The following is a 12447-nucleotide window of genomic DNA, read 5'->3' on the forward strand; positions in this document are numbered from 1 at the left end:
CGCCCGCACGCTCCCTCGGCTTCAATACGCAGCCGCTGCCCGGCCTCGGATCATCACGGGACTCGTAGTAAGAGGCCTGCCCTAAGTGCACTTGGTGGCCGTAAGGGAACTACAAATCCCTGGATGCATCAGAAAAAAAGTCGAGGACCGACGGCTCTTTCACCACGGGACCCAGTGAGGTCACCTTTGCCCTAAAGCTGGAACTGTCTCCTGGACTGGCGTCAACCTCTTCCTCTGGGCATTTTGGGAGTCGTAGTTTATTCTTGTTATGACTGGTAACTAATCTTAGCTCCCTAATTATCACATCAATTCTTTGGAGTGGAAGAGACGCGATAATTATTCCTATTTTCTGGAGGGGAGAACTAAACATTAAGTACCTAAACGACTGGATTCTATATCCTAGTTCTAAGTCTAGGGTTTTATTAACATGTGTATTAATCACAGCAAATGTGAATGTGCGTGGGGAGGAGGAGCAGTATTACATGTTTTACATAAATACTGTCAACTTACTCCAGGCCCAGAAAAGATCTTGAAAATGATGCATTCAGATGTAGTGAGAAGAGTTTAAGCTGTGAATTTAAATTGAATTCACAGCCGTAGACAAATTACTTGACTTCTCTGAGCCAGTTTTCTTATGTGAAAAATGGGAATAATATCTCACAGGGTAGACGTGTGGATCAGATAAAATAATACATGCAAGGATGCCTAATACTATCTTTGGCACATATTGCATCCCAATAAATAATTTCTCTTCCTTCTCCCTCCTCCTCCTCCTCTACTCTTTTCATATATCTTAAATTTTTACAAGACAGAATAGATGTCTTCCGTGATTTTTATTTCTTTTCTTTTGACACAGAGTCTCACTCTGTCACCCAGGCTGAGTGCAGTGGCACAATCACAGCTCACTGCAGACTCAACCTCCTGGGCTCAAGTGATTCTCCCACCTCAGCCTCCCAAGTAGCTAGGACTACAGGTGCCCACCACCACACCCGCTATTTTTTTTATTTTTTTATAGAGACAAGGTCTTACCATGTTGCCCAGGCTTGTCTGGAACTCCTAGACACAAGCGATCTCCTGCCTCAGCTTCCCAAAGTGTTGGGATTACAGTCCTGAGCCACTGTACCTGGCCCATGATTTTTTTTTTCAAAGCTAGAGAAAGATACTATCAAGCATACTAAATCATACTAAATTCCTAAGGTAGCAAATAGGACATTCTTATGTTCCCCAAGACTGGGTTAAAAAACGTATATCTGTCTGATTGTTTTGTTTTGTTTTGTTTGAGACAGGGTGTCACTCTGTCACCTATGGCATGGTCATGGATCAGTGTAGCCTCAACCTCCCAGGCTCAAGCAATCCTCCCACCTCAGCTCCGCAAGTAGCTGGGACTACAGGCCTGCGTCACTATGCCTGGCTAACTTTTGTATTTTTTGTAGAGACCGGGTTTTGCCATGTTGCCCAGGCTAGTCTTGAGCTCCTGGGCTCAAGTGATCCACCCACCTCAGTCTCCCAAAGTGTTAGTATTACAGGCATGAGCCACCACATCCGGCCAGTCCGATTGATTTAATAATTACAACCTCCAGTGCTCTAGCCCTGAACAAAATATAATTAAATGTGTTACCCATAATGAAGGAGTACATATGCAAATATTAGATTCTTTAAACATTTCTGTATGTTTAAAATTTTTCATTTAAAAATGTTGCAATGGCCGGGCGCGGTGGCTCAAGCCTGTAATCCCAGCACTTTGGGAGGCTGAGATGGGCGGATCACAAGGTCAGGAGATCGAGACCATCCTGGCTAACCTGGTGAAACCCCGTCTATACTAAAAAAAAAATACAAAACACTAGCCGGGCGAGGTGGCGGGCGCCTGTAGTCACAGCTACTTGGGAGGCTGAGGCAGGAGAATGGCGTGAACCCGGGAGGCGGAGCTTGCAGTGAGCTGAGATCCGGCCACTGCACTCCAGCCTGGGCGACAGAGTGAGACTCCGTCTCAAAAAAAAAAAAAAAAAAAAAAATGTTGCAAAATGATCGGGGTATTGTAAAGGGAAACTTTATTATATTCTGTCATGTGAAAATTTGCCTGTTCCTAAATTCCCCCTGAAATGAAGTGGAAATCATACATTAAGGAAACAATCAGTTATTGAATTGAAAACCTTAAATGAAAAGTGACATATAAATGTAAAAATTATTATGTTTAATAATACTGTGTCTACCCACCATATGCTTTAGTAGGGTATTCTTAAATACATTATAAATACTAATTAAACCTTATGTCAAATCTGTGAACTATGAATAACAATGTACATAAGGAAAATCAAGGTATAATAATGTATACATTATGTAACCTCATTTTCCTTGCTACATACATTTATTTATGGCCATGATAGAACTTGTCATGTCTCATCATTTATTGCAATTAAAAATTTTTGGCCAGACGTGATGGCTCACGCTTGTAATCCCAGCACTTTGGAAGGCCAAGGCGGGCAGATCACTTAAGGTCAGAGTTCGAGACCAGCTTGGCTAACCCCATCTCTACTAAAAATACAAAAAGTAGCTGGGTATAGTGGCAGGTGCCTGTAATCCCAACTACTCAGGAGGCTGAGGCAGGAAAATCGCTTGAACCTGGGAGACGGAGGTTGCAGTGAGCCAAGATTACACCACTGTACTCCAGCCTGGGTGACAGAGCAAGACTGTCTCAAAAAAAAAAAAAAAAATTATTCATGAGATTTACTTTGTAACATATCACAGTGGGACCTCCTCTTATTCCAATTCAGCCTCTTGCTGATAATTTGTATTGCCCTTAAGCACCCAAATAGAACTCTCAGTAAAGGATAAAAGAAAAATTGATATTAAATCAAATAGGTAGGAATACTCAGCTAGAAGCCTAATCCTATTCACAGTCCTCATGCATCATTTCAATATTATGTTCCTGGTATATGATAGCTGCTCCTATATATATATAACTTTATGTTTTACTGGCATACTGGTCTTCTAATAAGGATTTTTGAACTGGAGTACATTTTTCAGGGATCAATAATGATGATTCTTTTGGCTGCATTATTTTTGTATTCAGAATTAGGAGGCAAAAAATATCTAATTCCAGTTGTTTAAATAAGCTAAAATTGACCCACTCCAGGTTAAATCCTTACTTTCCCAAGAGATAGGAACTAAAATTTCTTTCTTTTTTGGAGACAATTGGTACCAACATAACTCACTGCAGGCTCGAACTCCTGAGCTCAAGCAATTCTCCTCCTACCTCCTGAGTAGCTGGGACTATAGGCACATAAAATAAAATTATGTTATTTTGTTTTTAAGCAGAGACGGGTCTCGCTATTTTGCCCAGGCTGGTCTTGAACTCCTGGCCTCAAGCAGTCTTCCCACCTCAGCCTCCCAAAGTACTGAGATTTTAGGTGTGAGCCACCATGACCAGCCTGAGCTTAAATTTCAACAAGAATTCAGTCTCTTTTTCTTTTTCTTTTTCTTTTTTTTTTAAACGGAGTCTCCAGGCTGGAGTGCAATGGCACGATCTCAGCTCACTGCAACCTCTGCCTCCCGGGTTCAAGCGATTCTCCTTGAGAAGCTGGGACTATAGGCGCTCACCACCATGCCTAATTTTTGTATTTTTAGTAGAGACAGGGCTTCACCATATTGGCCAAGCTCTTGACCTTGTGATCCACCTGCCTCGGCCTACCAAAGTGTTGGGATTACAGGCATGAGCCACCACGCCAGGCCACGAATTCAGTCTCAATATAAAGAAGTTCCAGGAAGCCAGAAGTACTTCCTTACCATACCTATTGTATTTGCTTCTTTTCTTTTTTTTTTTTTCCTGTGGAAGTAAGTATGTAATACCTTCTTTGGAGATTTTACAGAAAAGTGTAAGTAGCTAAATTCCTTGGATAGTTTAAGTGCATACCTACTTGGAGAGAAAGAAATATAGCTTCTGGCTGTATGATTATTGAAAGTAGTAATAATTATTATAATCTAATTAATTTTACAGGCTCGGCCAAAAAAGATGCCATGAAAACATTCATCTACCTATAATGACTTAAAAAGATTTTCACATCAAAATCCTATTTTTTCTAAAACATCTTTCCCAACCAGGGCTTTCTGAGAATAACTTACACAATCAGCTCATTAAACAAGTATGGTAATTTAAATTTCCTAAATAAGTACTCCATTCTTTTATTATTTATTTTTTATTTTTGAGACAGGGTCTCACTCTGGATTTGCAGTGGTGCAATCACAGCTCACTGCAGCCTCAACCTCCTGGGCTCAAGCAATCCTCTTACCTCGGCCTCCCAAGTAGCTGGGACTACAGGCATGCACCACCATGCCTGGGTAAGTTTTGCATTTTTTGGTAGAGATGGGGTTTTGCCATGTTACCCAGGCTGGTCTCAAACTCCTGGGCTCAAGCGATTTGCCCACCGAGGTCTCAAAAAAATAAAAAATAGGCCAGGAGCAGTGACTCACGCCTGTAATCCCAGCACTTTGGGAGGCCGAGGCGGGCGGATCACAAGGTCAGGAGATCGAGACCATCCTGGCTAACACGGTGAAACCCCATCTCTACTAAAAATACAAAAAATTAGCTGGGCAAGGTGGTGGGTGACTGTAGTCCCAGCTACTCGGGAGGCTGAGGCAGGACAATGGCATGAACCCAGGAGGCGGAGCTTGCAGTGAGCTGAGATTGCGCCACTACACTCCAGCCTGGGCGACAGAACGAGACTCCGTCTCAAAAAAAAAAAATAAAATAAAATAAAATAAAATAAAAAATAAAAAGAAATAAAAATAAAAAATAAAAAAGGATATATTTTCATATACTAGTAAATAAATCCTGACAAGTAATACTGTTTAAAAATAAAATACAATTTTATACTTTTACAAGTACTTAAGCGAGCCTGCTGTGATGTGTTGTTAAAGTGAAGAAACCTTTATAAAATAATAATTTTCATAGCTACACTTTAAAAATAAATTATAACATTAGAATGCTCCATTTTAACAAACCATAACACCTGTAAAAAGTTTATGAAAATCTTTTAGCCTGGCCTCTATTCCCACCAGTTAACATACCCCCCTCTGGTGGACAAATGGAAACGGTACATTTAGTGTATGGGGTTCTTTCTCTTTTTTTTTTTTCTTTCTCTTTGTTTTCTTCCTCCCTCTCTACCTACTTTTCTTCCTTCCTCTTTTTTCTTCTATCCTTTTCTCTTTCCTCTCTGTTGCCAAAATTATAGGGACTTACTTGTTTTATCAAACCATCTCTCTTTTCCACCAGACTCAATACAGTTCTTGCTTTTTCTTTTTTTTTTTTCTGAGATGGAGTCTCGCTCTGTCGCCCAGGCTGGAGTGCAGTGGCCGAATCTCAGCTCACTGCAAGCTCCGCCTCCCCAGTCCACGCCATTCTCCGGCCTCAGCCTCCGGAGTAGCTGGGACTACAGGCGCCCGCCACCATGCCCGGCTAGTTTTTTGTATTTTTTTTAGTAGAGACAGGTTTTCACCGTGATAGCCAGGATGGTCCTGATCTCCTGACCTCGTGATCCGCCCGTCTCGGCCTCCCAAAGTGCTGGGATTACAGGCTTGAGCCACCGCGCCCGGCCAGTTCTTGCTTTTTCTAAGAGACATTTTAAAGATCTGTTTCTCAGAGAACCACCCAAGGAAGTAATCAAGTTCAGTTCTGAAGACAGAATTGTAATTGAGATACAATTACAGTTGGGGCAGGAAGAAAATAAAAACAGGTATTGAAAGGATTAAAACAGAAAACAGTAGTAAAATAAGCAGGAACTCAATTATGACAGAAAACACTTCACTAAATGCTGAGTAAATGCTAACAATAAATGCAAAACCCCAACAGCGAACTGGAATTAGGCTGGACAAGAATGGGATTCCTTGTTTGTTTCAGAACTTTATAATTAATAAACTACTGTAGTTGGCTTATTCCTGCAACTAAGGTGAGGAACCCCAGGGGAGCATCACAGAGTCCTAGTGAACATATGGGGCTCTTGAGAGAAAACACACCACACAATGGTTATGGGGAACTACTTGCCACTTAACCCCAGTTTCGACTAGATGTAGACATCACTGCTGTGGCCAAAATTATACTTACTTCCAAGTTTAAAAAGAGACTGATTATTACTCCGTTACCAATAATAGTAATAAACAGTATAATAGTAATAATAATAAATTACTATTAGTATTATCATCATTATTCCAAAGCTACATAGTGAGCTGAGAGCAGTCAGATGAGGGTTGGCTTTTTGTTCGTTTGTTTTTCAACCCACAGCATTCCCAAAGGCTAGTCAAGTTCCAGCCACATCCTTTAGATTAAGTCAGGTCTGTGCCATCTTTCAGCGCTCATGAAGCATTGGCCTCTGGCAGAGGCAGCTCTGAGAAGTTAAGGTTTGCTTAACCATAAACAGGTTCTTCCTTGCTGGGCGTGGTGGCGGGTGGGTGTAATCCCAGCTACTCCGAAGGCTGAGGCAGGAGAATCGCTTGAACCCGGGAGGCAGAGGTTGCAGTGAGCCTAGATTGCTCCATTGCACTCCAGCCTGGGTGACAGAGCAAGACTCTGTCTCAAAAAAAAAAAAAAAGGTCATCTATTCCAAACTGCCACCCAGTACAAGGATCCTTTCTGCACTATCCCTGACAAGTGATAACCTAACTTCCACTTGAACATTTCCAGTGATGAAGGAATTCACTACCCCCTACGTTTACCTATTTTGTTCTTCAGAGTTCTAATTGATAGAATGCTTTATTTAGCTAAGTTCTGCATCTCTTAGACTTTCATCCGTTGTCCTTAAATGTGTCCTCTGAAGTAGTAAAATCTCCCATGTGAAAAATACTTAAAGGAAGACAGCTATCACGTATTCTCTTTTCCAGATTAAATATTTCTGGTTCCTTTCATTTTTCTTGCTAAGAAACGATTTCCAGCTCCTTCTTTGGTCTGACAGAGCCGACTTCGTAACCGAACTTGGACCCCCGGATGTCTTCTCAGGGTTGAGCACAGGGTGTAAGACGCTGAATGGCTGCGCCCGGTGCGCGCTCTCATTTGAATGCGTGAGCGTTCAGAGCGCTGGCCAATAGAGAGGAGCGGTGGCTGCGCTTCTTTCCCGGGGGTTACTGTGGGCCAATCACAATCTTCTCCAGACAGGGGGCGGAGCTACGCCAACCGTCCGAGGTCGCGCAAGCGCTGGTACCAAGTTGGTCCGCCGGTTGCCGCGTTGTGAGGGGTGTCCGCGCAGGTAAGTAAGGAGAGTATTCCGGTTCCCGATCTGAAAGAACGTACACCGGAGGAGGTCACTGAGTCTTGGGGGGAAGGAGTCCTGTGTCCGCCCAACATGGGAGTTTTCGTCTCCTCTGAAAGGAGAGCCTCAGAAAAGCCACCGTTGAGCGGAGGGTCTCACAGTATCTTTGCATGAAATCGTGGTCAGAGCTCCCCCTAGCCGTCCTCCTGCCACGGCAGGGAGAAATTTGCCACTAGAAAGGAAGTAACAGCGCAGTACTTGCTGCGGGTTGTGCACTGGCTGTTCTTTTGCCTTCTTCAGCATCTGGTCCAAACCCACGTTTCGTTCATTAATTATCCAAATTTACTGCAGACTTGATACAAAAAAAAAAAAAGACTAGGGACCTGCCGTCAAGGAATTCCCCCTAAGGAGAAGAAACTATCAGATGAATTAGAACACGATGCAAATAGATGTGGACTCAGAGGGTGAGGTTGAAAAGGTGTGAGGGGTGGGGATGCATTACTGGAGAATGAGTTGTGATTTAATATGTACTTATCTAAAGGTGTGAAAGAATAATACTTTTATGAGCAGCAGGAATAGGGCAGTGTGGCTGAAGCACGAGTTTGTGGAAAGTAGATACTGGATATAAGGCGGAATATAAGGGTTAGATTGTAAAGAACCTTTATACCCTGAAAAATAGGCAGTTATTCGTGGCATTTGAGCCACAGAATGGCATATGCCAATTTTGGTTAATATAGTGAGGCTGGAGTCTGGTTGATTCCTTGGGAGAAATTGCTTTGCTTGTTCTAATCCTTTTACAATGGCTTTCCACTGTTCTCGTTTTATATAAAGGTACACTTTATACTTGTGATATTTTAATGTACAGTCAGCCCTCAGTATCCATGAGGGATGGTTCCAGGACATCCTGCGGATCCCAAATCCACCAAAGGTCAAGTCCCAGATATAAAATGGTGTAGTATTTGCATGTAACCTATGCATGTCCTCCCATATACTTTAAGAGATGGGGATCTCCTTTGTTGCGCAGACTGGGTTTTTTTGTTTTTTTGGGTTTTTTTTCCAGAAAGAGTCTCGCTCTGCCACCCAGGCTGGAGTGCGGTGACACGATCTTGGCTCACTGCAACCTCCGCCTTCTGGGTTGAAGCTATTCTCCTGCCTCAGCCTCCCAAGTAGCTGGGATTACGGGCATGCACCACCACACCCTGCTAATTTTTGTATTTTTAATAGAGACAGGGTTTCCTCATGTTGGCCAGGCTGGTCTCAAACTCCTGACCTCAAGTCACCCACCCACCTTGGCCTCCCAAAGTGCTGGGATTACAGGTGTGAGCCACCATGCCTGGCCAGTTTTGTTTTGTTTTTGAGACAGTGTCTTGCTCTGTTGCCCAGGTTGGAGTGCAGTGGCGCGATCTCAGCTCACTGCAACCTCCACCTCCCGAGTTCAAGCCTTTCTCCTGCCTCAGCCTCCTGAATAGCTGGGATTACAGGCACCTACCACCGCAGCTGGCTGATTTTTGTATTTTTAGTAGAGAGGGTATTTCCCTATGTTGGCCAGGCTGGTCTCGAACTCCTGACCTCAAGTGATCCACCTGCCTCAGCCTCCCAAAGTGCTGGGATTGCAGGCATGAGCCACTGCACCAGGACGCACAGGCTGGTCTTGAACCTCTGCATGTCCTCCCATATACTTTATTTATTTTAGAGATGGGGTTCTCCTTTGTTGCACAGACTGGTCTTGAACCCCTGGCCTCAAGTGATCCTTCTGCCTTGGTCTCCCAAATTGCTACAATTACAGGTGTGAGCCACCATGTCCAGCCTCGCCCCCATATACTTTGAGTTATTTCTTGATTACTTATAATACCTAATAAAATGCTAAGTAAATTGTTGTTACACTGTGTTGTTTAGGGAATAATGACAAGAAAAAATGTATAGTACATGTTTGGACGAGTTTTGTTTTTTGTTTTTTTGCTTTTTTGTTTTTTGAGACAGAGTCCTAATCTATCGTCCAGGATGGGGTGCAGTGGCGTGATCTCGAAGTACAAAACGCTTTCAGCAAAAAATCTTTATTTTTTTTTTGTTTTTTTTTTTTTTTTTGTTTTTTTTTTGAGACGGTGTTTTTTTCTGTCACCCCGGCTTGAGTGCGGTGGCCGGATCTCAGCTCACTGCAAGCTCCGCCTCCCGGGTTCACGCCATTCTCCGGCCTCAGCCTCCCAAGTAGCTGGGACTACAGGCGCCCGCCACCTCGCCCGGCTAGTTTTTTTGTATTTAATAGAGACGGGGTTTCACCGTGTTAGCCAGGGTGGTCTCGATCTCCTGACCTCATGATCCGCCCGTCTCGGCCTCCCAAAGTGCTGGGATTACAGGCTAGAGCCACCGCGCCCGGCCAAAAATCTTTATTTTTAAGAAAAAAGTATTTTTTCTCATTTTCTATTTCTGTCATAAATTTTTATTCTTTCCAGTGGAACCAAAACTTGAACTTCCTTATGGTTGATACATGCCCAGCAAGACTGATCAAAGAAAAGATGGCACAGATAAACAGTGTTAGAAATGAAAATGGAAACATAACTATAGATAACTACAGAGATTAAAAAGATAAGGCATTACACAAATACATGTAAAGTTGCATGTAATAGATAAATTTGTGGAAAAATTTAGCTTGCCAAATTGATGCAAGAATAAATAACTTGAATAATATTTAAATAAATTGGATTTGTAGTTTAACATTTTCTCAAAATGAAAGCACCAGGACCAGATAGAGTTATTCCAGACAACCTAGTAACAAATTATCTCTTGGACTAATCCACAATATATATTTAAAAAAAAAGGAGGCAATGCTCCCTAACTCATTTTAGGAGGCTACAATAACCTTGATACCTAATAAAGACAAAATTAGAAAGGACAGTTATAGGCCAGTCTTATTGATTAGCATAGCGTTAAAAGTTTTCCCTTTAAGGTTAGAAATCTGACAAGAATGCCAACTATCAGCTTTTCTTTCTTTTTTTTTTTTTTGCTGTTGTTGAGACAGTCTCACTCTGCCACCAGGCTGGAGTGCAGTGGCACAATCATGGCTCACTGCAGCCTCCATCTCTCCAGGCTCAGGTCATCCTCCCACCTCAGCCTCCTGAGTAGCTGGGATTATGCCAGCATGTCTGGCCTAGCTATCAGCTTTTGTTTTCAACATTGTACTGGAAGTTACTGCCAGAATAGAAGGCAGGAAAAGAATTAGAAGGGAAGAAATAAACTGATTATATGTGGATGACATGATTGTCAGTGTGGAATTACCATTCCTAGACCGCTCCCCACCCCAAATAGATTCATCCTTACCATTACTAAGGCTTTGGTTAAAAATCAATTAGATTGACTGGGCGAGGTGGTTCACGCCTGTAATCCCAGCAGTTTGAGAGGCTGAGGCGGGTGGATCACCTGAGTTTGAGAGTTCGAGACCAGCCTCACCAACATGGAGAAACCCTGTCTTTACTAAAAAAATACAATATTAGCCAGGCCTGGTGGCACATGCCTGTAATCCCAGCTACTCAGGAGGCTGAGGCAGGAGAATCGCTTGAACCGGGGAGGTGCAGGCTGTGGTGAGCCAAGAGCACACCATTGCACTCCAGCCTGGGCAACAGGAGTGAAACTCCGTCTCAAAAAAATGTAAAAATCAATTAGATTTACATGTATCAGTAAGAAATGGGTAGTAAGTAGTGTTTTTGAAAAGATAGCAAAAATATAAAGTACTTAGAAATCAGTCTGACAAAAGTTAGGTAAAACTTTGTAGAGAAAATTATAAAACCTTTGGAAAGCATCAAAAAAAAGACTGAAACAGCGTGTTCATGGATCTTAGGATTCAATATCATAAAGATATCAGTTATCTCCAAATTGATCTATAGCATCAATAAAATTACAATCCAAATCACAGAACCCTGTTGTGATTTGGATTATAATTTCATATATACATATTTATATATATATTTATGGACTTATGAACTGATTCTCAAATCTATATGGAAGAGCAAAGAGTCAAGAATAAGTCATTCCTGAAGAAAAAGTGGATAAGCTACAGTAAAACATCACATTGTACACCTTAAATATATACAATTTATATTTGCCAGTTATATACCTCAGTAAAGCTGGGGAAAAAATTAAATAATAATAAATGAATAAGCTATAGTAAATCAAACAGTGGAGTATTGTCTCAGAAATAATCCACTTGACCGATGGAACAAATTCAAGAGTCCCAAAACAAATCCACACATATAGAAATTTAATTTATAGTAATTTCAGCAGGGAAAGGATGGACATTCAGTAAATGGTGTTAGAACAACTGACTATTCATATGAGGAAAAACTTTAAATTGGGCCCCCCCCCCACTCACTATGCATAAAATTCAATTCCTAGTGGATTCAATATTTAAATTTGAAAAGCAAAATTATAAAATATTTGAAGACTATGTAGGAATATCTCTACATTTGGGGGTAAGGAAAAATTTAATACACAAAGTATAAATGTAAAGGAAGAGATTTTAAGATTGATTATGTTAAGAGTATGTGTTCGGCCGGGCGCGGTGGCTCAAGCCTGTAATCCCAGCACTTTGGGAGGCCGAGACGGGCCGATCATGAGATCAGGAGATCGAGACCATCCTGGCTAACCCGGTGAAACCCCGTCTCTACTAAAAAATACAAAAAACTAGCCAGGCGAGGTGGCGGGCCCCTGTAGTCCCAGCTACTCGGGAGGCTGAGGCAGGAGAATGGTGTGAACCCAGGAGGCGGAGCTTGCAGTGAGCCGAGATCCGGCCACTGCACTCCAGCCTGGGTGACAGAGTGAGACTCCGTCTCAAAAAAAAAAACAAAAAGAGTATGTGTTCATTGAAAGACACCATTTACAACATGGAAAGATAAGCACAAAGTGGGGGATATTTGTAACACATATTAAAGGATTGGTGTCGGCTGGGCATGGTGGCTCACACGTGTAATCCCAGCACTTTGGGAGGCTGAGGTGGGTGGATTACGAGGTCAGGAGTTCAAGACCAGCCTGGCCAAGATGGGGAAACCCCATCTCTACTAAAAATACAAAAATTAGCCAGGTGTGGTGGCGGGCACCTGTAATCCCAGCTGCTCAGGAGGCTAAGGCAGAGAATTGCTTGAACCCAGGAGGCGGAGGTTGCAGTGAGCCGAGATTGCACCACTGCATTCCAGCCTGGGCGACAGAGCGAGACTCCTCAAAA

General features: G+C 42.5%; 1 protein-coding gene across 2 annotated transcripts in view; it reads left to right on the forward strand.

Annotated features, from left to right (window-relative positions):
• The first annotated feature begins 7161 nt into the window (after positions 1-7161).
• UBE2T (ubiquitin conjugating enzyme E2 T) overlaps positions 7162-12447 on the forward strand; it is an 11034-nt gene continuing 5748 nt past the window's right edge. For both annotated transcript variants that reach the window (XM_025391108.1, XM_025391104.1), the window contains exon 1: positions 7162-7232. The gene's annotated coding sequence lies outside the window, so the exon portion shown is untranslated. The remainder of the gene's footprint in view (positions 7233-12447) is intronic.

This window comes from Theropithecus gelada, chromosome 1 (genome assembly GCF_003255815.1).
Source record: "Theropithecus gelada isolate Dixy chromosome 1, Tgel_1.0, whole genome shotgun sequence".
Lineage (NCBI taxonomy): Eukaryota > Metazoa > Chordata > Mammalia > Primates > Cercopithecidae > Theropithecus > Theropithecus gelada.